Raw genomic sequence first — 26,687 nt, 5'->3', positions numbered from 1 at the left:
TGGGGCTCACCATGAAATGCAGAAGCTGAGGTGTTCATCTGTAGCAGGAAAGAAACAGACCAATGTTCCAAATACATGTTTCTGCCTAAAATTGCAGAAGCTACAGAAAACAAGTAATGTAGGAAAGAAAATAACTGGAATAAATAAAATGCAAGAAAATCAAGAGATGGCGAGGAAAGCAGAGAGCAGCTTCTTTTGAGGCCAAATCCTGGAACACTGCGTGTTGTTTTTTCCCTCCCCCTTAGGCTGGCTACTGTTGTGTAGACAGTAGACACTGTACTGGTTTGCATTTCCAGGGATTCTGAATTAGAAAATTCTTATTTGTCAAAAAATAAGGGCATTTTCATGCCATAGACTGACAGTTATTTCATAAAGGACTAGTATTCAGAATATACTTTTAAAACTCCATAATAAACTTGATTAAAAAATGGGCAGAATATCTAAATAGAAACTTCACCATGGAAGATGTACAGATAGCAAATAGATACATTAAAAGATGCTCAATACTATTCATTATTGAGGAAATGCAAACTAAACTACACCGAGGTGATGCTACATACCCATTAGAAAAGGTAAAATTAGCGAGACTGACAATGCCAGGTGTTGGTGAGGTTGTGGAAATACTGGAACTCTCCTGTACTGTTGATGGGAACGTGAAATGGTGTGGCCACTTTGAAAAAGTTTGAGTTTCTTTCAGAGTTAAACACACTCCCTATATAACCAGCAATCCCACTTATTATTATTTGTAACAGTCCCAAACTGGAAATAATCCAAATGTCTATCAGCTGGTGAATGGATAAATGCACTGTGGTAAATCCATATGATGGACTATCACTCAACAACAACGAGGTGTGAGCTACTAATACATACAACAATGTGGAAGTATCTCGCAAGTATTACGCTTAGTGAAAGAAGCCAGACACAAAAGACCAAATGTTGTGTGATCCTACTTACGTGGGATTCTAGAAAAGACAAACCCAATGGTGAGAGAAAGTGGATCTGTGACTGCCAGGAGCTGCAGATCGGGGGCATGGGGGTGGGGTTGACTGCAAAGGGGCACCAGGGGACTTTGGCAGGGATGGAAACATTCTAGATTTGATTGTGGTGACAGTAGACAACTTTGCAAAGCTATCAAAATTCATCAAACAGCACACTTAAAATGATGAATTTTCCTGTGTATAAATTTTACTTTACTGAAGCTGATTAAAATGTTATACCTTTCTGAATGTTGCTTGACAGCTTTTGGATAGGACGTCAAAGGAGAGCCATTTGTCAACCATGAGGACCCTCAAACATGCAAAGGCTGAGCATTCTTTGCTCCCAGGCACAAGAACCACAGCCCGAGGCTTGGCACTTGGGAACCTTCCCACCTTGGAGGTGAGGACAGCACTGGGTCAAGGAGGAAGAGGCAGAACCAGAGTCAGGGCCTCCCTGGTGAACTCTCAGTCATAAAGACACATTCAGCAGGATATAAAAAGGGCATATCCTCAAAAGGATATAAACATGAGCTCATTTTAAAGATTTTATTTCACTTGTAATGGGAACACCAGGCAGATTACTGGTTATAACCGGTAAGGAATAAGATGAAGAGTAAAGTAAAGAAATGTTGAAACGAATATGCAAATAGAGGCAAAATTGTTTTTCCCTCAAGGAGGAGAGTCATCCTCCCACCAGATGGGAGTCATTTGTATGTGTATAGACAAGATTATCTTGCATGGCTCAGATCATTCCCGCAGGATCAGCTTCAGATCGCAGGGGAAGGGTATGCTATAGGCAGTGTGTAAGTTTCTACTGAAACACACATTTTTTCCTACCTGGGGACTCTGGGAAGTCTTCCTGGAACCACACTGAAAGGTAGCCGCCTTTTTGCTGTAGATTTTGCAGCTGCCTTTTCTATCCCTCTCTGTAGGGTCTGTCTCTACTCTCAAAGTGAACACTGCAGTCGCATTCCTTTTCCCCTGCAGAACTCATTTGTTAAAGAACACTTGAGTGGAGTAGAGATTTATTTTTCTGAACACCTTGGATAACTTTCCTGCCCCAAGTAGCAAGTGGCCGCTTGCGGACCTATCATATTCCCACTGCCGCTTCGGAATGGCATCACCTTTGTGAGGGTGGCGAGGGAGACCTCACTCAACGCACAGCACTTCCTCAAGGTGAGGTTCTTACCTCTCCAAGCCATCCTGTCTTCCCCATTCTCCAGGCTCCAAAGACCAGAAAAGGGTGATATATCACACTAATAGGCATAGTTTCATGGCTTTGGAACAGAAATCCTTGCTTGCAAAACTTCTGTATTTTCTTGGACCAATTTTTATAACAAATCCTATTCCCCATACTAATAGTACTACCTATAAAAAGAGAGTTGAAATAAACTTCCTACATAATTTTAAGAATTTTATGCAAACCCCAAATATCTGAATAGAAGACAGATGATTTTCAAGTTTTAAACTTGTGGTGTGGTTAGAGTGATTAAGAGCAGGAAAAGTAATCAGACCTATTTTGGATTAAATCCTTGCTTTCCCATTTACTGTGACCTTTAGCAAATTACCTCGCCTCCGAGAGACTTGGTTTTCTCTGCACAATGGGAATAACGTCAACTTTACAAGGTTTTATGGGGATTAAATGCAAGTGCTTATAAAGCACTAGGGATGGTGCCTGGAATATAGGGAGAAGGTACTGAAATAATCAGCTGTAAGTTGCATGAACAAGGTGAGCAAGTGGGCGGAGGGGCAGATTATCTGTTTTGTTCACTGTGCTACCACAGTTACTGCCTGGTTTTTATATTAAGGTTTACATGTGTATAGACTGAAAGCCAATGAACGCAGTCATTATCTCAGTCTTACACAGTCTATTTACGTAATAAACTCCATTACCATATCTAGTAGCTTGAACTTCAACCTTTTCTCCAAACACAGCCTACTGTGGAAACTCCTTTTTGTTTTTCTTATAGCCTCTAGAATCGTGGCACTTTGTATCCTCAGCTACTGACACTTCTCCATGTTTGTTTTGTTTATTATGCTCATGTATTCAGTAAAGATTTATTCAGCACCCTTCTAGTAGCGGACAGATTGATGAACAAAATATGATCCCTGCACTCAAGTTACTCATGATCTAGTCGGGGAAGAAAGTCAAGATAAACAGTGATTACAATGTAGGGCAAATGTTCCATAACACGAATGAGGATAGGGTACCTGGTAGCTCACAAGAAAGGCTGCTGCTGGTGAAATAAATCAGACACAGAAAGACAACGACTGCATGATCTCACTTTTATGGGAAATCTGAAAAAGCCAAGTTCATAGAAACAGAGACTAGAACAGTGATTACCAGGGGCTGGGAGGTGGAGGAAAATGGGGAGATGCTGGTCAAAGAGGACACACTTCCAGTTTTAAGAAGAGTAAGTTCTGGGGGTCTGATGTACACGATGGTGATTATAGTTAATAATATTGTATTATATACTTGAAAGTTGTTGCTATGAGAGTAGATCTTAAATGTTCTCACCACAAGAAAAAATGGTAATTAGGTGATGTGAATGAGGTTTAAGACTATGGTGATAAGCATTTTGCAATGGATAAGTGTGTCAAATCAACACATTGTATGCCTTAAATGTACACAATATTATATGTCAAGTATATCTCAATAAGGCTGGAAAAGAAAAAAAAGGCTGCTGCCTTATCCTGGGGGTGAGTCAAAGGGAAGGCTTCTCAGAGGACGTGTTGCTTAAGCTGTCTTGAAAGGTGTCTTGGCCAGGAGGAACTGGTCATGGGGAGTCCAGGTAGAGGGCATGTTGAAAAATACAAAGATGTGGACAGTAGATCTTGTTTGATTAGAATGCAGATAAGCATTTGGGAATGCTTGAGATATGAGATCAGAGATATAGTAAGGGTCAAATCACGAAGGTCTTAGTAGTCGTGCTAAGTATTTTGAACAGTATACAGAAGATGGAGGTGAGTGGTTTAAAGCTGGTAGTGATATCAACCAATGTGAATTTTTGAAAATAAAATTCCAGTGGCAATATAGAGTAGAAGAAGCAAGATTGTGTGTAGAGAAAGCCAGTCGGAGGAAATTGCAGTCATTGGTGAGAAATTAGGAAGGCAGTGATGGAGGGATGAGTTCATTGCTTTAAGAAGTAGAATCTGGTGGTCAATTTGGGGTAGATGAGAGGTAGATAGAGTCGATGGATAAGTCAAAAAGGACGTCCAGGATGGTGGTTTGATCAAACTATCAGCATAAACAAGGAAAGGGGATATTAGAAAAAGAATATTGAGGGAAAGAAAACATTTAGCCCTGAGGACGTTGCTCTTACTAAGTATATACAATATCTAAGTGGAAACAAACTGTAAGCAGATGACTAAATGAGTGTAGAGCCTGGAAAAGAAGATTATAGGTAGAGTTGTGTCCGTCATTTGGCAAAGCTGTTTGTGGAAGAGAAAGCGGAGTCTGGATGAGGTTACCCAGGATATTTGTGGAGGGCATGGAGAGGAAGACCTGGGATGGAACCCAAGGGAACACTAAGATGTGGGAGACAAGTGGGAGAAAAGAATCAGCAGAAGAAACAGAAACGGTAGCCAGAGGTAGAATGAGAAACAGTAGCGTGACTGAAAACTAACTAGAAAGAGATTTTCAAAGCAAGGAGTCATTAATGATCTGAATTATTACACAAAGGTGAAAAAACAGTAAGTCTTGGGAAGAATCCATTGTACTGCTTGCTGATGACTAAGTTGCAGTCATGTTATCACAGATAATTTAAGTGCAGGGATGGGGAATGACGATCCTGCGGTTAGGAGTGAAGTGGAGGTGAGAAGGTGGATTGCAAGTGCTGGCCACCACTTCCAGACGCTTAATTGTGAAGACGAGAAAGTGAGAGGATAAGAACCAGAAGAGGGCGTGGAGGTCAGAGGAGGGTTGTTGTTTCTACTGGGGGCAAAGATCCGAGGATGTGTGCAGCAGAGGGAGGAGAGCCATCCCAAGAGCCTTAATCGGTAGGTGAGGAAAACAATGAGTGCTCTGACCAAGGCAATGTTTCAAGCCTGGACTTGCATTTAGCATCTGACAAAGAACAATATGGAATTCTGTTTACTGCAGGAATCAAGGGAGGTGGTGAACTCCAGAGGCAAACCTGATGGATCTGGAAGAAAGGAGAGTCCTTGGGGAGTGTTTTCCTTCTGTCTTTCAGGCTAGTGTTAAGTGACAGAGCACAGGGCTGGGTGATGTAGGACCCTTGTTCTGAAAGGCACAGAGTTGTTGCCTTTTCACTCATACCCTTTAAGAGATCAGAAACTAGTACAACATTTTAAATGAACTCTACTTCAATTTTAAAAAATGGGTGGGGGGTTAAAAGACTAACTCTGGCTCAAAGCAAGTTTTGTCTGGGAGTGTGAGGCCTCCTGGCTCTGACACGGGATGTGAACCTTCTCTGTTTCCAGCATCATCTGCGGCACAATGAGCGCTTTCTCCTCTCCTGGATGGGAGTCCTGAGAACAAGCTGGGGCACCATAAGCAGATGGGTATCGAGAGGGATTATTCAAATTTGACTTTGCCTTTGGTGTAACAAAATCCTGGGGTGTTATGAGCAGTTTTTGGAAACATTTCTAGGTTATTATGAAAATCAGAGCTGGGTTTGAGTTTCAGGGTGAGAACTTATTGATAATTACTGGCATTCTGGTTCTGTTTCCATAGCAACTGGAATCATTTTATATTATCAATTGTTGCCAAGAGTCTGGGCAATGATTCCACATGGTTGACACTCACTGTCTACAACTGCAATTCACCTTTGTTTCTGGGGACATTTAAGGTGTGTTGACCAGTGATGTGAGTGACCTTCACCGCATGTTCGTGAGCAGATGTGCTCAGTTTGCTGTCGTTTACTTCGGACTGTATGAAGTCATACGTAAGCTGTACGCTTGGCTTAGGAAGGGCTAAGAAGTCACATTTACTTGGTTTCCCAAGAAATTTTGCTCGTTTGGTAACTTGGAGCTCCCGTTGTGGCTGCCAGACCAAGACTGTTGTGAAAGGCCAATAATCTGATCTAAGGACGGTTCTGCTCCCTCAGCTCGGGTTCACACAGGACGCTCCCCAAGTAGGCTGACCTCACACTCAGGGAATCCAGGAACCTTCCAGGCATGGCATTGCACACTGTGGGCCCAGGGCTTCAGATGTGCACTTATGAGTGCAAAGAGCAGAGCTTCAGTGGGAGTGCATGGCCCCCCAAGAGCCCCACTTTCATTTGATCCTGTTTTCTCCTTTCGCTACTGTCTTGTGTCTCCAGCCTCATTCTTATTGACAGTCTTTACTTTTATGTCTTTTCTCTTTGTCACCTCCTTGACCTGTGGCAATTGATTTCTCTCCACCACTTCAAACCACCCGGCCCCTTGAAGCTTGACAGATGCCCTCTTCACTGTCACCATGTGGCTTTTCCTCCAGGCTTCCTTTTTTCCTTTTTTTTTTTTTTTTTTTAAACTCTCCTTTCTCCTTTTTTATTTTGAATTTCCAATTCACAGAGAAGTGAAAAGAATAATACAATGATACCCATATGTCCTTTACCTCACTTCACCAAATTGCCAACATTTCACCACATTTGCTCTTCTAGTGTGTGTGTGTGTGTTTGTGTGTGTGTGTGTTTGGCAGAGTAATTTGAGAGAAGGTTGTGTTTATCATGACATTTCACCTAAATGTTTCAGCCTAAATATTTGAGCATGGATCATCTAAAATTTTTTAAAAAGTCATTCACTACAATACATTATTATTTGCAAGGAATTTAATGTAGATTCAATAAGATCATTTAATAAACGATCCATATACAAAACCCTAAATTGTCCCCCAAAATGTCTTCCAAAGTTTTGCTATTGTTACTTTTAAATCCAGGACCCAAATAAATTTCATGCATTGTCTTAGATTGTTTTGTTTCTCCAAGCTCCCTTAATCTAGAATCTAGAATGTTCCATTGTCTTTAGTGAAATTTGATGATAGTTAAAGAGTTCAGGTCACTTGTCTTGCAGAATGTCCTTCAGTTCTGGGTTTATCTGATTGTTTCCTCATGTTTAGATCCAGATTAAACATTGTTTCATGTGGTGTTTTGGCAAGAATACCACCTAAATGACATTGTGTACTCCCAGTTGCATTGCGTCAGGAGGTACACGTCAACTTTGTCCCATTATTCGCTTATATACTTGTAACTATGTTGTTGTCTGCCAAATTTCTCCATTGTGAAAGTATCTTTTTAGCATTTGAATTAACAAGTATTATTTTGAGACCATGTGACTGTCCCGTTTCCAACTACTTTTCACCCAGTGGTTTTAGCATGCATGGATTATCTTTGCCTCAACCAATCATTGAATTGATGGCTGCAAAATGGCAATTTTCTAGTTCTTTCTACATTTATTGACTGGTGTTTTAGGTGAAAAAGAGCCTTCCCTGATCCTTTTTTTGTCCAGTACCAGTACAGACTCATGATTTCTTTTCTTTTTTTTCTATTTTATAACCCATAGCCATCATTACTCTTTTTGATGCTCAGATCAACACCAACATGGCCCGTGGGAGCCCCTGTAAGCCAGCTCCTGTGTCCTTTGACATAGGCCCACTTAAGCCTTTCAGCTCTTTCTTGCTTTCTGGCTCAAGACATTCCATGCTGGTCTTATACTTTCCCAGACCTGGGATTAGCCATGTCTCTAAGTGTTCATTTTATCTCTTCTAGTCTTCTAGCTTCCCCTGGAACACTAGGTTCTGTTACCTACAGCCTCCTCCTTGAAGCTTTGGTTTCATAAATGTTGCATTTGTTTCAGTCTCTCTCTACCTTCGTAACTGCTCTTTCTGATTCCTGTGTCAGAGTCATTCATTTTTCAGACAGTGAAATGTTTGTTATATGACAGGCACTGTATGTTCAAGGCACAAAGGCAAAGAGACCACGGGCCCTGCCCACAAGAAGCTCACGTTCTCAAGCTTCTAGCTGGGCAAGCTGGTGATTTATCATCCAAACAGGACACTTTGAAAGTGAAAAAAGGATACTATAAGTAATTATACTGGGACAAAAGACATAAATCTGTACTGTCCAAGGCAAACCAAGAATGATGTCATTGACTCCTAGCTGATGCCCTGCCTCTAGGTTTCCACTGTCTCATTCACTTTCTTAAACATAGCTTCCAGCATGTAATCTCCATGTACCCAAATCCTGTGGCTCTGTATTTTAAGAAGTCAAGTCTCTTATCAGACTTACAAGGTGTTTTAAATCCGATTCCACTTCCCACTCTGCCTGCCATGCTCACGCTAGTCTGGCTTCGAGACTTGTGAGGACAGGAGTGCCCGTGTACTGTGCATCAGTATCTAAGGCAGTCCTGCACAGCTCCAACACGTGGCAGGTGCTCAAATATTAGCATGTTTAAGGAGGGCTCTTAGCTTTCCCCTGCAGGTAACATGCTCACCGCCATCCATCTTCCAGCTTCGCTTACCTGGGATGCCTTTCCATCTCTATTAGACCTACTTGATTCCCACCAACTTCCAATCAGATGTCAGAGTGAGTATGTACGCATTCTTCCACCTTCCCTCCAGCTGCTTAAGATGAAATATTGCTTTCAATTTTTAAAAATACACAACCTCACTCCAAAACAGGAGGACATCCTCTATGAACCTGAATGTAGAGGAAACTCACGGTGGTGAGAAGGGACATTGAAGTCATAGGGCCTCTGGAACTCATGACCAGACAAGGGTGGTAGGCACGGGACTTCAGGGGCCTCTTGGGAAGGTCTGCAAAGCTTCTCCTCCTCCTGGTGGGACACTGGAATTCTTGCAGGAAGCCAGAAGATTGGGCATGAAATAATGCCACTGGAGAGCAAAGGGGTAGGTGCCCCACTGGACATGAGGAGACCCAAGAGCAAACAGAGGCAGCCTTGCAAAATGGGAGCAAGGCTGTGCCACCCAAACAGAGCACTACCTACCAGGTGGGAGTCTGTGACGGTCAATGTGATGTGTCAACCTGGCTAGGCCCTGGTACCCAGATATCAATTAAACATTATTCTGTATGTTTCTGTAAAGGTATGTTTTAGATGAGGTTAACATTTAAATCAGCATACTTTGAATAAAGCAAATTACCCTCCATAATGCAGCTGGGCCTCAGCAGTTGAAGGTCTTGATAGAAAAAGACTGAGACCCCTGGAAGAGGAGGGAATTCGGCCTGCAGTCTGCCTTTAGACTCGAATGGCAGCTCTTTCCTGGGTCTCCAGCCTGCCAGCCTATCCCACAGGTTTTGGACTTACCATGCTTCCACAGTTGGATGAGCCAAATCCTTAAAATCAATCTCTAGCCATCTGTTAATCTTTCTGTACCCACACATATATAAAATCTGAATCTACATCTATGATCCATATCTATATCTATACCCATATCTATGTCTGTTGGTTCTGATTCTCTAAAGAACCCTGAGTAAACCACTCAATGTAGGAAAAGCCAATGTTTCCAGATGGAGGATATTAAGGTTCAAAGAGCTGAGCAGGATAAACCCAACAATAACCACAACCCTCTACACGTAGGTATAATCATTCATTTATCAGTAGCTGTTTATTGAACCATTAGGCACTGTTCTAGGGGACCCAGTGGAGGAACCCATGTATAATGTACGTGTGTCGTATAACACGCATACATTACATATGTAATGTAAACTCAAGTGCAGATACATGCTCTGGAGGAAAAGTAAGTCAGAGCAAAAGACTTTCAGAGGAGCAATTTTAGGGAAGGGTTGAGGAAGGTCTTTCTGAGGCAGGTGGCATTTAAGCAGAGACCTGAACGAAGTGAGGAACAAGCCAAGTAGAGACACAGTGAAACCGCCAAGCAGAGAGAACAAAGGAAAACCTTATGAGCAAGCAGCCAAGAGTCCCCCTCCCCGCCAAAGAACGGCCATCGGGTTGACAGCACTGAGAGTAAATGCTAGAAGGAGTCTTTCCCCAGGTGAAGTGCCATCCAGGGCACACCCGGGCTGAGCGTGTTGTCCCTCGGAGACCCTTGCTGAAAGAACCACTGAACGACACCTACACTCAGGAGGAAGAAAACGAAGGCAGAAGATAGGGGATGGAGAGGCAGTGGTGAACAAGTTGTTAAAATATGTTGGATTGGCTGTCCAAGATAATAAGCTAATTTTTCTTGTGTATTTAAAAAACCCTTGTATGCGATATGTGAAACGAACATTTAAAAGATACGAAGTGAGGGAATGTTTGGAGCGAAGTTCAAGTGCTGAAGGCCCTTGTCTTGAGGAGGAGGAGATTAGAGGTTCTGAATGAATTTCAATGGGCTTAGAAAAGCACGCAGCTCCCCTTCGGTCTTCACGGCTGAGATTGGCTCGAGCCTTCTTGGTGAGTCTGCTCTAATCACCCAGCACCCTTTCATTTATCTTCTGAGCTCCTCCAGCTCTTACAGTCTGTCCACGTCACTGTCTGCAAACTCCGAACGCCCAGGCGCCCAGATCCCGGCTGATGAATAGGCAAGGGTGGTGTTGGGGAAAGGTGCCTGGCTGAAGCCCTGTTCTGGCTCTGCTGCTCACTGGCTTTGTGAGCCCGGACACGATACTAACTTCTCCAGGCTTCAGTTTTCTCTGTCAAGTGAGATGAGGGTGAGATGCATCCCAGCACTATGAGCTGTGTCTGGTTCTTCCACGTCTTTCCTCTGTGTCCTGGAGAGGAGCTGTCCAGAAAGATCATCGTGTGACTCAATAAGAGGGCAGAACCAATGAGAAAAATACAGGTAGCTCCACTTTTTCCTGTCCCCTCACCTCTTCTCTCATTCCTCTCATTCCTCTCTTGCATGAGACTCTCAGCCAGTCTTTCTAGAATTTGGTTCCCAAATATGGCCTGAAGTGGATACCCTTGACTGGGCTGAGGCCAAGGGGTGCTTTTAGTCACTAGGCCTTTCCTTCTGCTGGTGCTCTGGGCTTATTATTGGTGTTTCCCATCAGTTCGTTACTTTGTTGCATCTTCTCTTTGTCTTCCTGTCCCCCACTCAGTGCTTTCTCCCTGGATTCTGAACCAATGACTTAGTCCAACCTTTGAAACCCGCCTGACCCACTGAGCCCAGCCCAGATCCCGCAATTCTGCCCTGGTGTCCTGCTTTCAGATGCTTGCCTCTGCCCCAGCTGACACCTCCCGGGGCTTGGGTTACTCCCTCATCCTGGGTTGTCAGCCTTTTCTTAGCTCGTAGATCCCAGATGCTCACTCATCTTACATATTGTAACAAGACAGCCAAAATCATATCGTTCTTAAAAGTAATGGCCTTAGAAACTGAGATATTGCAGATTGTTTCAAAAGTATATAAAAGTCCATCTCTTTACTGGTCTGCTGTCTTCTGGTGGTTTTCTCTACAGACTCAAGGTCAGGTATGAACAAGGTCACAGGGGGTGGTGCTGTGGTCGAGAGCAGTCAACACTCTTCTCACAAACATCACAGCATTGATTTGGTTGTAGGCCTCCACCTAGGCTCTCTTTGCTTCATTCCACACCACCCTCAGGCTTTTAACCAGAAACAATGATAACCTTTTATCATTTAATGACAACTCCTCATGGGCCAGATTTATATTCCAAAGTATGACCTAATCACAGAGGCAGTATATAAGTTATCCATTGCTGTGTAACAAATTACCACAAACTTAGCAACTTTCAGAAACACATATTTATTATCTCATGGTTCTGTGGGTCAGAAGTCCAGGCTGGATTAGCTGGGCCCACTGCTTCAAGAACTCTCACAAGGTGTGTGGGCTAGGGCTTCAGTCTCATCTGAAAATTTGACTGGGGAAGGATCGACTTCCAAGCTTGTGTGGGATTGGTAGGATTCAGTTCCTGAAGGGTTCTTGAACTGTGGGCCTCAGCTCCTCACCGCTCATTGGCTAGAGGCCATTCTCAGTTCCTTATGTGATGCAGTCATGGAAGCAACATCTGGCCACCTTTGCCATACTCTATTGGTTAAAGCAAGTCATAGGTCCAGTTGACAATCAAGGGAAGGGACATGAATACCAGACAGCAAGGATCATGTGGGCCCATCTCAGAATGTCCACCAAAGGCAATAAAATAGAGTGGTGAAGACATGGACTTTGGAGCTGTCTGCCTGCTTTCAAATTTCAGCCGCACCATTTAGTATCTGTGTTTCTCTGTGCCTCAGTTTCTGCATTTGTATAACAAAGATAATAATATTACCTCCCTGACAGAATCATTGGGAGGATTAAATGAGTTCTATTTAAAGTGTTCAGAGTGCCTGACTTGTAGTAGTGCCAAGTAACTGCTAGCTCTGATTACTCTTTCTCTTTGCTGATGTTATTTCTAGAGAGGCAGGGGCAGCACAAGGGCAGTGTTTGCCTTCTCTCTGAGATGATAATGGTGCTTGTCAGCCATTTCCACACACATAGCACGTGCACATAGTGGTTTTAAGATAATTACAGATAAGCAGCATGTTACACATTTGACAGACTGCTTCCTATTGATTCATGTTGAGTTCCTCAAGGGGGAAGTGGGATGCCACAAAGGGCAAGGAGAGTGGCCAGGGCCAACTGCTGTTCAGACAGAAGGGTCTCTAGGGACAGTTTGATACTGTATAAAGTGGTTTCATCTTTAGGAACAGTTAAGATTGGGCCATCAAATATTTATGGGCCTTTAGCAGGGGCTGCTGTCTTTCAACGGCTTGTGAAGTCCATTATAAGAGTTCTGAATGAAAACTGTTGCCTTTGGAAAAGGTTCTGTGTAGAAGGCGGTCTCTGAAGACATTTTAGCTTTTTTCTTTCTGTTTCACTGTTCTAAATTTTATTTATTTATTTATTTTAAATTGAAGTACCATCAGTTACAATGTGTCAATTTCTGGTGTTCAGTGCAATGTCCCAGTCACACATATACATGCATATATTCATTTTCATTTTTTTAAAATTACATTTAACTTTGTAATTGAAAGAGTAGATGGAATTGGCCCCTCTGGCAGTCTCCAGGTGGAAGTTGTAAGAATTTCATTTATAAAAGTGATGTGGAATATTAGGAAGAAAAGCAAGTTTGGAATAAACCCAGAAAAATCTCAGTAAGTTAGGCAATGGAAAAATAAAGATTTCAGAATTTAAAGCACAAACGTAGTTGGAATAACCATTGCAATTCACTATTTTCAAGAAGTTTGGCAGGAGACAGATTTTTGTCTAATACTACAGCAATAGTGGAGGCCCAGGCAGGAGGTGTCAGCCAAGACAGATGCAACACCTGTTACTAGGATAAATGACAGACGGACAGAGCTGAGCTAGCATACCTTGAATGCTCTGAGTGTATCCATTAGGATTGCATTTAGCTGCAAGTAACAGAACATCTAACTGACAGGATTAAACAAGTAAAGACTTTGTTTACTGCATTTGTCACATGCAACAGGTCTGGGAGTAGATGATCCTGGACAAGTGAAGCAATTCGAAATGTTTACAAGGACCCAGTTCTGTTTATCTTCCTCCTCTCCATCCATAAAGCAAGTGGCTTTCATTTTCACAGTCTCCAGAGGGCTGCTGCACCCCCAGCTGTCATGCCTGTTCTAGGAAAGAAAAGGAGGGGGGAAGAGGGGATGAAGACAATGGGCTGAGGGGCTGTGCTAGCTGAGTCTGTCCTTTCAAAAAACTTTCCTGAAAGCTCTGTCCAGTGACTTTTTCTTTTATCCATTGGCTAGAACTGTGTTACATAGCCTTTTAGCCACAAGCGCACCTAGGAAAGAAAACATTGAATCTTTCCATCCTGTATAGTAGAGGAAGGCAAGGGAAAAGAGTTGTGAAGGGTTTCGAATTTCCAATCCACAGAGACAGTAATATCTGGAATTCCATGTACTTCCTGTCACTCTTGTTTGCATGTGTCTGACTGAGTTTTCAAACTAGTTCCTTTGTCTACATGCAGGAAGCCAGTTGGAAATGTTTTTATGGGGTATCAGAGAATTGGGTAATTTGATGCTAGTAATCAGCTGAAACATGTGTAACAAAGAAAGACTTCAATCTGGTCACACTCATCTCAATGGCCACAAAAAAGTTTCTACCTCTAAATCTGGGGCCAGTCATTTGAACAGTACAGCTTTTAGTAATTTGTGCCTTACTGCCTAGCATTCAGGAGGAATGAAAATAAAGATTGTCTTGCCCACAAGAGCCTGTCCTCATGGAATGGAAGCCATGACTTGGTTTTATTCTTCTAGAAAACCCCGCAGCATCCAGCTGGCACAGGGCACTGCGCGATCAATACCTGACTGAGCAAGTGCACAGCCTCTGATTTGCTTCCCTCCCAGGGTCCCAGGCCAAGGCTAATAAAGCAATCCCCTTGCGTGTCACATTACGATTCTGCAAGCTGCGATGCTACTGCTTGGTTTCCATTGGAGGAGTGTGTTGCTTGTCAATAAATGCAGCATAAATACCTCACTTTGAATCCTGGTGAAGCACCTGCTTGGTTGTAGGTATCACTGAATTATCTCTCTTACATGGGGAACACTTGCTAACTCACTTTGACCGTAGCTATTCTCATTTTGCACAATCAAGGCAAATTGCAGGGATCTCTTGTTGATGCTAAGACAGAAGGACAGAGAGAAGAGGCAGGAATGTGATTTTCCTTTGGGAGGGGCATGTGATAAAGGGCATGGGTCACCCAAGCATGGTGGTGATGGAAGGGAGAAGGGTTTGGTTGGGAGGGGAAGCTCAGTCTATAAAGATTAAATAAATGCCCTGGCCTGATTCCCATTTAGGAAGATACCAAATCTTTGAGCAAAATGCCTAGCTTGATCATTAAGCAAGCTTGCAGAGTGTGTGTGATGAGACTGAAACCTAGTGTTCACTCAACATTTGGTCAAATCACGTTGGCCCTTGATTGATAAGAAAAATAAAATGCTTAACTGAACGCATCCTATAAATGGGAGGAGAGATTTTTGAAAAAACTGTTTTATCAAAAGCGCTGTTTTTCAAAATTGTATTACTTCTCTTGTCCCCTCAGCCTCCGGGAACTGTAATCCTTTGAAGGCTATTGATTTCCTTGTATTTGATGTGGCAAGTCACGCCTTCCCACGACTCAGTTAGAACACATTTTTTCCAGTGGGCAACGATCTTGATCACATTAACATTCGTGAGATGAGCCTGTGTCCTACATGTTTTTTAATAAAAGAGACAGAATCCAGGGATATTATTCAGTCGTAGAAGCTCGTCACCCTGGGACAACATTACTATTGCAATTCCATTAAAAGCCCTAGCAGTCGGAAGAGAAGTAGCAATAATGAAAAATTGTTGCTTTTAGGCAAAAACTAGAAAGTGCTTGTTGTGAATATCGTCTCTTGACTGCTTAATCAAGAGTGGAAGCAGAGCTGCTCCAGGCCACTTGAGATGCTCCAGAGATCCACAAGGAACGGCCATGATGACTAGGCCAAAATCTCACTCGTAACGGCGGGAGGTACCATGTTACTCTTCTATATTGTCTTTCACAGCTTCTGTGCCACCCCTAGGAGGGCCCAGCTCCCAGGTCCACACTAGTACACCCCCTCCCCTTCCTTTGGGACATCACATGAGCATTTGCCAAGCATAGTGTCCAGATGTTTTCTACACATTATTTCATTAAATTCTCACCACAAATCTAAGAGGAAGGTACTGTAACCGATTACATAAATTAATGTCACTAAGAATCACACCCAAGGTTATTTTGCTGTAAATGGTGGAAACTAGAGTCCAGATCAGACCCCTGTATTCACAGTGATAGAGAAACACTCTCATGGACAGCGTTGTAGTAGCAGGAGCTAAAAAAAAAAAAAAAAAAAAAAAAAAGCTCAGTTGGTTAGAATCCCCCTGCAAGAGCAGGCTGAGAGCAAAGAGGGCTTGGTGTGAAGGATGGCAGTGTGACTGCTGACTAGCTGGGTGCTCGTGGAGAAGCAAAGGACAACGATACCCGCCAGAAGTGAATGCAGGCTTGTACTCTGCTTCCTGAAGGCTTATCATCATCTCTTTGATTTCTACCCTTCTAGAAGTTTTCCCTGAGTCTTTCGCTCTGGAGTAGAATTTAAACATGAGAAGAATAAACCCTATACAGAAGTTTGCTTCTTAGTCAGAATGTATGCACAAGGGAAATAGTGATTCACTGGTCCTGATTCCCCAGGTTTTGTCCTTGGATGCACCCACAAGCCCCCTGTATCATGACCCTGTCTCAGTAATGAGTCATAGTCTCAGTCACCTCAGCTGCCGTAACAAGATGCCACAGACTGGGTGGCTTAAACAGCAGGAGTTTATTTTCTTGCAATTCTGGAGGCTAGAAAGTCCAAGATCAAGGTTCAGTTTCTAGTGAGGGCTCTCCTTCTGACTTGAGGAAGGCTGCCTTCTCACTTTGTCCTCACATGGCAGAGAGAAGGCACAAGCTCTCCGGTCTCCCTTCTTATAAGGACACTAATCCCATCATGGGGGCATTTACCCTCATGACCGCAACTAACCCTAATGACCTCCCAAAGGCCCCGTCTCCAAGTACCATCACATTGAGGGCTAGGACGTCAACCTATGGATTTTGGTGGACACAAACATTCAGTCCGTAATAGTCATTGACAATGACAATGGTTTTCTCAGGCCTAATGCTAAGGGTGCAACAGAATCACTTATTCAGCGTAAAGACACAATGCAGCTATCAGGAGGCGAGCCCAGGTCTGCAAGACTGGGCCACAGCCAGCTTCAGGGAGGAGGACTCCAACATAGGCGTTCGCAAAGGCTGCATGCTTCATCCACATCCTCAGGCCCAGTTGGCTTAGTCTGTTCGGCTGCTCTAACAGAAATACCGTAAACTGACTGGCTACAACAACATGCGTTTCCTGCAGTCCTGGAGGCTGGAAAATCCAAGATCAAGGTGTCAGCACATGCAGTGTCTGGCAGGACCCATTTCCTGGTTCACAGCTTCTCACTGTGTCCTCACGTGGTGGAAGGAGCTCTCTGGGTCTCTTTTATAAGGGCGCTAGTCTCATTCACGAGGATGTCACCCTTATGACATAATCACTCCCCAAAGGTCCCACTTCCTAATACCACCACATTGGCGGAAAGGATTTCAACATGTGAATTTTGGAGGAGCCACAAGCACTCAATTCATAACAGTGCTGCATCCTATTTTATGTCCTTCTCTGGGCATCTGATTCCTCCTGGTTCTTCACTGAGCTCCAAGGATGGTCAGAAACAGCAATTCTTCTTTCTCCGTGTCCTGTTTGCATCCTGAGCTGGACTGAGCCCATCCCTGGCAGGCAGCAGAAGGGCTAAATGATAACCAACTGGGTTCCAATCCACAGAAACCAGTTCATCTGGTTGAGCCCCTTCACCACCCCCAGTTGCTGACTCTGCAGCATTGTTCCCTTTGGGCTGCTTAACTCTTGTTCCTATTCCTTCCTCTTGAGTCCTTGGGTTTATTTTATTATTCCTTGTCTTTCTCCCAGCCTCCTGACTGACGTTTCAACCATCAAAATGTACATATATATATATATAATTCACATAAAGAGACTTTATGTTGAGTAGACATCCCAAAAGGACATAGAAAATACAGAGGTTATCATCCATCTTGTGAATGGGTTTTTATTGAAAAGAAGGCATTTTCCCCCCTTAACCAAAGAACACTTGGTTACAGCATAATGAATAATTAAAAAGCCTCTTCTTGTGATCAGAGTCAGGAGTTTTTCTATGTTCAAGTTAATCCAGCTCCTCAGGCAAAGGAAAATCCTTAATACCAGTATAACATTTCTGGTTAATATGAAATCTCAATTTCTTGTATTGAGTGGTTCAGAAATGACTGTGTAGAGGGAGTCATAGTAATGACCTCGGGGTATTCTTGAGGCGAAGAGTCTTCCCAGTGGTCACAATGGCCATTTTGGGGTAATCTGATACAGTACCTCAGTACTGAGGGAAGAGGACATGAAAAAGGACAAAAGGGAACTGGAAACTTAGCCTGGAATGTAGTGCTTTTGTTTAATGAAAATTACTGCTTTCTTACTTCTTTGAGAGTTCAAAGACCTAGGGTGATTTCCCTAAATGGTTTCAGCTAACCTGGTACAGAAGGGAAGATGAGAATTAATGGCACCCTCGCTGGAAAGTTTAAAGTCCAATTCGCTCTCAGTCTGGCTGAGTTTTGTTAATTCACCAATAGGATTCTGGGAAGGCAGGCAGGCCAAGTCGGCAGTACGGACTAAGTCAGAATGAAGAGCACAGCGAAAAGCAACCAACCAAGGTGATTTGTTCCACATTCTGACCCACGTGGCACAAAAGCCATTACCGATTTGTTACCTTGTTAACAGGCTCCATAAGAAACTCAGAATAGTGGCCCACTTACACTACTGATTAATTTTCTGTAACTTAGGATACTGTAAGTAAATGGATTAAAGAACCATTTGATCTTCAAAAAGAGGTTTATGGTTGCTTTGATGATTAAGTACCCAGGGGACACAATGGATTATCATGGATAATGGATTAGGAGAAGTGGGATATTAAAACTGAACGCTCCTCCCTGGCCATGTTTGGATGGTGCTGAGAGGTTAAATGGGGACTAGGTTAACCCTGTCATCTACTTAAATGAGCAGTAGAGATAAGCAGAGTGAACTCAGTCCACCCAAGGGAACCTACTTTCCTCACTTGTTGGAGAAAAATTGAGCCTCTTGTTGGTGGAGCTTTGAAGTGTAACCTCCATTATTTCAGGCTATATTCTGGGGAAAGTGCCTTCACAAGTACAAGTTCAGAGCTGAAGATGCACTCTGAGAAAAACGGCCTTTGTTTGTTTACCAGAGGTTTACCTCTGCCCACTGAGTCTCTCTCACAAAATATCAGCCCACGGAGAAGAGTCTTGTACAGAAGACTCTTTGGGCTGGTTCCTCCATCTCCACTCTAGTCCTGTGTTTCTTCTGAGACCACATTTACTCTGATTTCCCTGCTGGGAGAAACAGTGATGAAGAAGTGTCATGGAACAAGAAGTTTTTGGGGCGAGAGGGAATAAATATATACGCAGTAGCCTAGTAAATCCTTAAGACTGTGGATGATTAACATGCATTCTCTGCCCTATGAGTGACCTAGGAAAGTGTAATTAATAAACCAAAAATGTTGTTAATGCCAATATGAATCACCACACAATTTAAGGCAGAAGTGGAAACCCAGTAGCTTCCCAGGGCCAGTGCAGGAACAGATGAGGAAATGAAGCCAGGCATGTGTGCACAGACATTCACTGGGTGTGGTGGAGGTGGTGTTAACTAACTAGCAAAGATGCTTCTTGTAAGGATAACGCTATTCAGCTTCAGCTAATTGCCGTTGAGTAGGAATGTGAGACCCAGTGTTACCAGATTTCCCCATTTCTCCAGAGAAGATAGAAATGTGGATTTTTTAAAATGGGAAATCTCTCCCCATTAAAAATATCCACAGGCTGAATTTACCCTGAGGGAATCCAGTCTATATGATTTTTGCTTAAGGGGTAGCTAAGTAAACCACAACTAAAGTAATGATGATAAAATCATACTAACAATAATTTATTATTAAAAAGCAAGAATAAATGAAATATTTAGGTGTAGATCTAACAAAATGTGCAGAGGACTTGTATGCTGAAAACTACAAAACACCAATGAAAGAGACATAGCTATGTTTTGGTCTCAATTGAAAAATTCAATGTAACTAAAGATGTCAGTTCTTCCCAAATTTACATACAGTTTTAACATTTTTCTTGTCAAAAACCCAGCAAGATTTTTTGTAGGTATATATAGACAAGATTACTTTAAAATATAAAAGGAAAGGCAAAGGAACTAGAATATCTAAACAATTTTGAAAACAAAGAATAAAGTTGGAGGAATCACTACCCGATTTCAGGTGTCTTTAACATAGCTACAGTAATCAAGACTGCATGGTACTGGTGAGGGAATAAAAGGATAGATGAATGGAACAGAATAGATAACCTAGAAATAGACAGATATATATGATCAACTGATTTTTGACAAAGATGCAAAAAAAAAGTCAATGGGGGAAGGATAGCTTTTTAACAAATGTTGCTGGAGAATTGAATATCCATGACAAAAAAAAAATCACACCTTATACAAAAATTAACTCAAAATGGGTTATAGATTTAAATATAAAGCATAAAATTAGAAAAATTTCAAAATATAGATTTAAATATAAAGCGTAAAATAAGAAAAATTTCAAAAGAAAACATGGAGAAAATCTTCAGGACCTAGAACTTTATGAAAAGCTCCCAGACGTAACTCCAGATTTTTTGACGAGTTGGACTTCATTAAAATTAAAAACTTTGCTCTGGGAGAGATATTGTTAAGAGGATGAAAAGACTGGTTACAGACCAGGGGAAAATATTTGCAAGCCACTTATCTGACAAAGGATTCATGTCTAAAATACATAAAGAATTTTCAAAATTCAGTAGTAAAAAAATTGTCCAACTAGAAAATAGGCAAAAGACATGAAAAGGAGGTTCATCTAAGAAGATACACATATGGCAAGTAAGCATATGAAAAGATGTTCCATCTCCCTAGCCATTAGGGAAATGCAAATTTAGTCATATCACTACATACCTATTAGAAGAGTTAAAATTAAAAACAGTGAAAATACCAAATGCTGGCAAAGATGCAGAGCAACTGGATCTATTATACATTGTTAGTGGGAATGTAAAACAGTACAGCCACTCTGGGAAGTAGTTTCCATTCTGTAATAAGTTTGTATCGCTTTAAACCACAGAAGTTTGTGGCGATTTGTGACAGTACAATAGGAAACAAATGTTCAGTAACTTGAATGGATCTTCAGTGCATTATGCTGAGTTTAAAAATTCCACCTCGAAAAGTCACATACTGTATGATTCCATTTATACAACATTCTTAAATGACAAAATTGTAGAGACTGAGAACAAATTAGAGGTTATTAAGGGTAAGGGGTGATGGAGGAGGGAGTAGATGTGGTTCTAAAGGAAGAACGTGAGGGAGATCTTTATACTGATGGATTGTTCTGGATATTGACCATGGTGGTTGTTACAAAAATCTACACATGTGATAAAGTGTCCTAGAACTGGGCACACACATTGTGACAATGTGAATTTCCTGGTTTTGCTACTGTGCTAGAATTATATAAGCTGTAACCAACTAAGTGTTTTCTGAAAATATGTCTTGGATTCTATGTATCTGTGTAAACATACACATCCTGAAAGTTTTGCTGTCTGGAGCCTGTTGTTATTACTCCATAGGTCTAGTGAACTCAAAAGTGGTCATTTTAATTCATGAATACCAAATCTCAGTAATTCTTTACTCAGCAGTTTACTAGTGAGTAGCTCTTAACTGCTCATAAAATATCTGACAAAAAAAGTCTTTGTATTTTTGGTTCAGCTCTGGTCCACCAAGAGGATCCTGGGCTACTCATTAAGAATCCCTGTGTTGAGGGATTTAAGCAAGTAAAATAATGTCTAAAAAGCACTGGCTTAAATTCAGAAGGACCCTGTAAACTGGGTGGCTTAAACAACTAAATTTATTTTCACACCCTTCTGGAGATAGGAAGTCGTAGATTAGGCTGCTGGCATGGTCCAGGGGGACTCTCTTCCTGGCTTGCAGATGGCTACCTTCTCACTGTGTCCCCACATGGCAGAATGAGAGAGCACCTTTTTCTATAAGGGCACTAAAACCATCATGAGGGCCCCACCTTCAAGACTTCATCTAAATTATCTCCCAAAGGTCCTGTCTCCCAATATCATCACATTGGTGGTCAGTGCTTTGACTTATGAATTTGGGGAGGACACAGTGCAGTCCATGGTAGACCCTGAAAGTGGGTATTCCAAGTCTGAAGGGACAAGGAGAAAATTAAAATTTAAATTCCTAAGGAGGTATTTTAGTGCTCATAGCTCTAGGCAGTTCTTGGGAGCTTGATAGAAAAATCATCTACAAAGGGAAAATATCTTGTGAGTATAAAATATTTTCAGTACACAGATATATACTCCCAGGGATTTTATATTTAGAAATATTCAAATGTCAAGTGTGGTACTGGTGTTTTATTTTGTTTTTTGTTTTTTTAATCTTTTCTGCTGAAAAGTCTTTGAAATTGGATCTGGGCTTAAATCCCTGTTCTGTGTATCTTTAGGTGTGTTAGCCTAGCAGGTTGGAAGAGGGAATAATAATATTGCATATTTGATTGTTATTAAGTGTTAATTGAGATGCTATATGAAGTGCCTGGGGCATTGTTGAATGCACAGTTAAGTGTGATAAATATTAGTTCCTTTCCTCTTCTCTCTATGTTATTGTCTAAAAAGGTGAATCCCCTTATTGAAAAATAGGATGTATTTCATAAGTGGGAAAATGGATGAAAGATTCAAAGAGATGGAAGAATTGCAGCTGGAAGAGAATCGGTACTGAGAATCTGCAAGGGCAACATCTCGAGGCAAGAAAGACTCCTGAAAATTGGAGGTGACATACCAGATATAACACCTCCAACTTGAAATGACCCCCAAACTGACAAGGTCAAAGATTTTTAAAATTACCTCTCCATGGATGATAAACCAGGATACTACTCCCGCTAAATTAATCCACCCAAGTTAAATAAGCCACCAGGGCTGGAAATGGAAGCACTATTTCAAGTCTGAGCACATTTTTTTTTTTTTTTTCCAATTTGAAGCAGAAAAGAAAAGTCATTTCCTTCTACATCCGTTTAGCATTGCTTTTCTTTCTTCCCTTTGTTTCTCCCAATAGGACATCGTTGCTGTTTTCACACCTTTTAGTGTAAGCTTCACCGGGCAAACTAAAACCGTGTGCAGAACAAAGCAAAGTGGGGGAGACAATGGGCCACTTGAGATGGACATCCGCTAGGCTGGTATTACTTTTTACTTTTAAAAAGTTAATCCAGAGTTGTGACTAAATAAAAGAGTAGACTCAATTTAGAGCAGACCATGTCTTTTTCCAACTTTATTGCCTTTGTTAAGCTTGGTGGTCTTCGGCACAGATGTAAATAAGACACATCTCCAGAGTGTTATGGGCAAAAACTCCATCCAGGAATGGGAATGGGAAAAACTGCTTTTTAATTCATATTTATAAAATACCTCCTGATATTTTAATCACTTCATTATCTTAGAGTGGGTTTTTGAAAATTCTTCCAGATACCAGTTGATCTGTTATAGAGCATCATATGCTCATCTGAGTAGTGGTCATTTACCCTTCTACCCCACAGTGGTGAGTATGTCCCTCTGGTGTTCCCCACCACAGAGATGATGCTCTGATTCACTTTCTTCAGAGAATAAATCTATACTCACTGGTGGCAAGGGGATGGGGTGGAGGTTTCCACTGACCCCTGGGTCTTTAGCCCCAAGCCACTCCTCAGCTTTCTCTGATGCCCTGTACAGCCAAGCCCTGATCTTTCCTGAGTTTTGCAGAGCAAACTGTCTTGTTTCTCATCATTGCCTCTGTGAGGGCAGGTGGATTTATGCTTTCTCTGTTAGCCTAAATGAGTTTCATCCCTCTGTTCATTTTTAATCCTCCCAAACTCAGTGACATCTATTGTCGGCTTTCATCCCTGCTCCTTTTTTGTCCTTCTGACTTTATATCTTTTTTTTTTATACCTTTACTTATATATTGATGGTGTTTCAGGAGGAGACAGAGACACATTTTTTCAGTCTACCATATTTAAATAGAATGCTTAATTAGCCTTTAGAAGCCTTTCTAACACTCTAATTCTGTGTCAAAATTGATGCTGGCAATGAAGTGGTATGGAGAGTATCCAAAAGTGGGAAAAACAATAAAGTGAGAAACGGAATGCTGTTGTTTGACCAGGGATGTTCTTAGATATATAAATAGATTTTGAATGCCAAGGACAGATGGGGAACTTTTTTTCCCCTTTGGAAGGTTATTCAGCTTTCTAGTTTTTGGAAGATATAAGTAATCAAGTGTCAATGTTGGGGGGGTGGTGCTAATTCACTTGAATGAGAGAGAAAAGAGGAGACAATGTGGAGAAAGAAACACATACTCAGAACTGGGGCACCTGGTTTGGTTTAGACACAGCTTTCTACTCTGAAATTCTGTGTAAAATTATTTTAAAAATTATTCATAGAGAGGGGGAAAAACCTCTTCAGTGAAAACTGAACAAAACCTTGGTAGAGAAAAAGAAGACTTAAAAATGAGGATGTGGACTTATGTCTGCAGTTTACTTTGAAATATATAAAAATGTAAGAAGAGTGTAGAGAGGAATGGTTAGATGGACAGATATGGGATAAAGCAAATAGAATAAAATATTAATAGTACGATCTAGTACAATAGTACGTATTCACAGAATTCTTTCAGTTTTACTATGGATTTGAAATTCTTCATGGTATAATGTTGGGGGGAAAAATGAGGATTGTGGTGACAAAGACAGCAATAAAGAAAACAATCCTTCTAGACATAAATTGAGTAGTAAAGCAAGCCCAGAGAAGACATGGTTACTCAGATTTTCTTGGAGAAACATATTTGTATGGACTTCTAGCATTTTTAGTCTAAAGGCTCTGAAATTGATGCTACATTTTTATAGCCACACGTGGTGTTGCTTCTTCCTGGCACTTGCCCCTCAAACCTAAAATTAAGACAAGGGCTAGATTCAGCTCAAAAGTAGGTGCTCCCAAACGTAGCCTGGGCATTCAACAAGGAGGAAGTGATATTGATTCTAGTGCTGTAGAAGAAGGTCAATTTCCTGATGTGCTGATCAAGGAAGACATGTTTTAAGTTATCCACTCTATCACTGTATAATGCCTAACTTTGGAGTCTCAGTTAGCAAGTTCTGATGACTAGAGCATAGTGCTAATGAAATCCAAGGAGTGCTGGCGAAACGGCCTTTAGCCTAAAGTGGTATAATTCTGACTTGATATCAGAATTGTGGGTCCAGTCATCACATAGATCAGTTACCTCATATGAAGCCGTTATCCCATGGCAACAAATGCAACCTGATTCTAGAGTTATCTTTTGCAGCGGTGAACCTTTGTGAGAAAGGGTATAGCTGAAATCAAGTCTATTTAAGCAAGTCTGTTACTTTTGGAAAAAACTGTTCACTTCTGGCCATAAGGAGATGTTTGTTAGGATTGACTTCCCAGGTGTATATGAGTTCATCTGGGTGGTAAACAATTTTCCTTTCAGAAGGAGACTATTTTAATAAAATATTTTATTAAACATTGACAGTATTTTTGAAAGAATTCAGAAAGATTGCCAGAGGAGAGACTCTATGCAGACAGAAATAGTGAATGTATGTGCTCATGTGTTGTGTATGTTCATCTGTTCTCATGTTCCAAGATGCTGCTGCTGTTACTTGGGATATCGTGTGTAGTGTGACTTGGCACGTAGCAGTCTTGTGTGCTGTGATCACAGAGCTGCAAGAGATGCTGTAAGTGCTGGACTGACGTTTTTGCTGACATGGAACTTATTCATTAGAGAATAACTTCACAAGGATTGTCTGAACATGTCGATATCTGCCATCCACGCAGATAACTCTTTCATCTTTCTTGAATTTGATGTTTTTCAGACTTTAGGAGCCCCAGTGAATTTAAAAAAATGGTTTATCTTTCAAATATAGCATATTTTGAAGGATCTTTGTGGCTATTCTAACCACTGATCAGAAGGAACTACTTACATGTTGGAACTCGAAGAAAACTTGATTACGTTAGTGCAAACTCCTCATTTTATAAAGGAAGAGATGGAGGTCCCAGGATGTATGTGGCTTGTTTAGGATCGAGGACGTAGAAAGTACCAGCACAGTCACTTTATACCAGCTCTCTGGTCACGGATGGGCAGTTTTTCACCAATACTATTCAAGACAGAATTTCTGTTCCTGGTTTGGAAAAATTAAAAATAGCTTTGTTCATACTTGTTAGAAAAAAAAAGCTTTCAAAAAGTAATGTTTACAATATTAAAGATAAACAACATGATTAAAAATAGGCAAAAGATTTAGACAGACATTTCACAAAATGTATGAATAGTTAACGAGCTCATGAAAAGATCCTCATCATCATTAGTCATCAGGGAAATGCAAATAAAAATCACAATGAGCTATCACTACATGCCCACTCAAATGGTTTAAATTAAGAAAGACTGACATTACAAACACCAAGTTTTGGTGAGGATGTGGAACAAGTAGAATTCTCACACCCTGCTGATGGGAAGATAAATTAGTACAATCATTCTGGGGAACTTCTTGACAATTTTGTATAAAGTTAGATACATATTTGGGAAAAGCACATTTACCCAAAAAGGAATGGAAACATACATGCAGATAAAGGCTTATACGCAAATGATCATAGCAGTTTTATTTGAAATAGTCAGAAACTGAAAGAATCCAAATGGCCATCTCCAGGTGAGTAGATAGATTGTGGTATATCTAGGCAAAGCTATGCCCAAGTCCTAGCCCCTGGGACCTGCGAATGTGACTGAGATAATAGAAAATATATATTGGTCTCTGCCCTGGTTCCTAGCATAAAGTTCCTAAAAACTTTGTAAATTTATAACTGATAAGAGCATTGTGGAGGAAGAGGGAGAGGAAGGGATAAATTAGGAGTTTGGGATTAACAGGTATACACTACTATATATAGAACAGATAAACAACAAGGACCTACTGTATAGCACAGGGAACTATATTTAGTATCTTGTAATAATCTATAATGGAAAAGAAGCTGAAAAAGAATATATATATGTATATATAACTGAATCACTTAACTGTAAACACACAAAAAAAGAGAGAGAGAAAAAAAATTTTTTAAAGAGCCCTAGGAA

At 41.3% G+C, this 26,687-nt stretch overlaps 1 long non-coding RNA gene across 2 annotated transcripts in view; it reads left to right on the top strand.

Moving 5' to 3' along the window:
• The window catches only part of LOC106729356, a 173,884-nt gene that overhangs the window by 28,955 nt on the left and 118,242 nt on the right, over positions 1–26,687 (top strand). Inside the window, exons 4-5 of one of the 2 annotated variants that reach the window (XR_004316199.1) lie at positions 22,656–22,776; positions 25,215–25,305. The exons of the other annotated variant lie outside the window; for it this stretch is intronic. This is a non-coding gene — a long non-coding RNA (uncharacterized LOC106729356). The remainder of the gene's footprint in view (positions 1–22,655; positions 22,777–25,214; positions 25,306–26,687) is intronic. 2 annotated transcript variants of the gene reach the window in all.

This window comes from Camelus ferus, chromosome 30 (genome assembly GCF_009834535.1).
Source record: "Camelus ferus isolate YT-003-E chromosome 30, BCGSAC_Cfer_1.0, whole genome shotgun sequence".
Taxonomy (NCBI): Eukaryota; Metazoa; Chordata; class Mammalia; order Artiodactyla; family Camelidae; genus Camelus; species Camelus ferus.
Note: the sequence above shows the minus strand (reverse complement) of the source record. Positions and strands in the feature narration are given on the sequence as shown.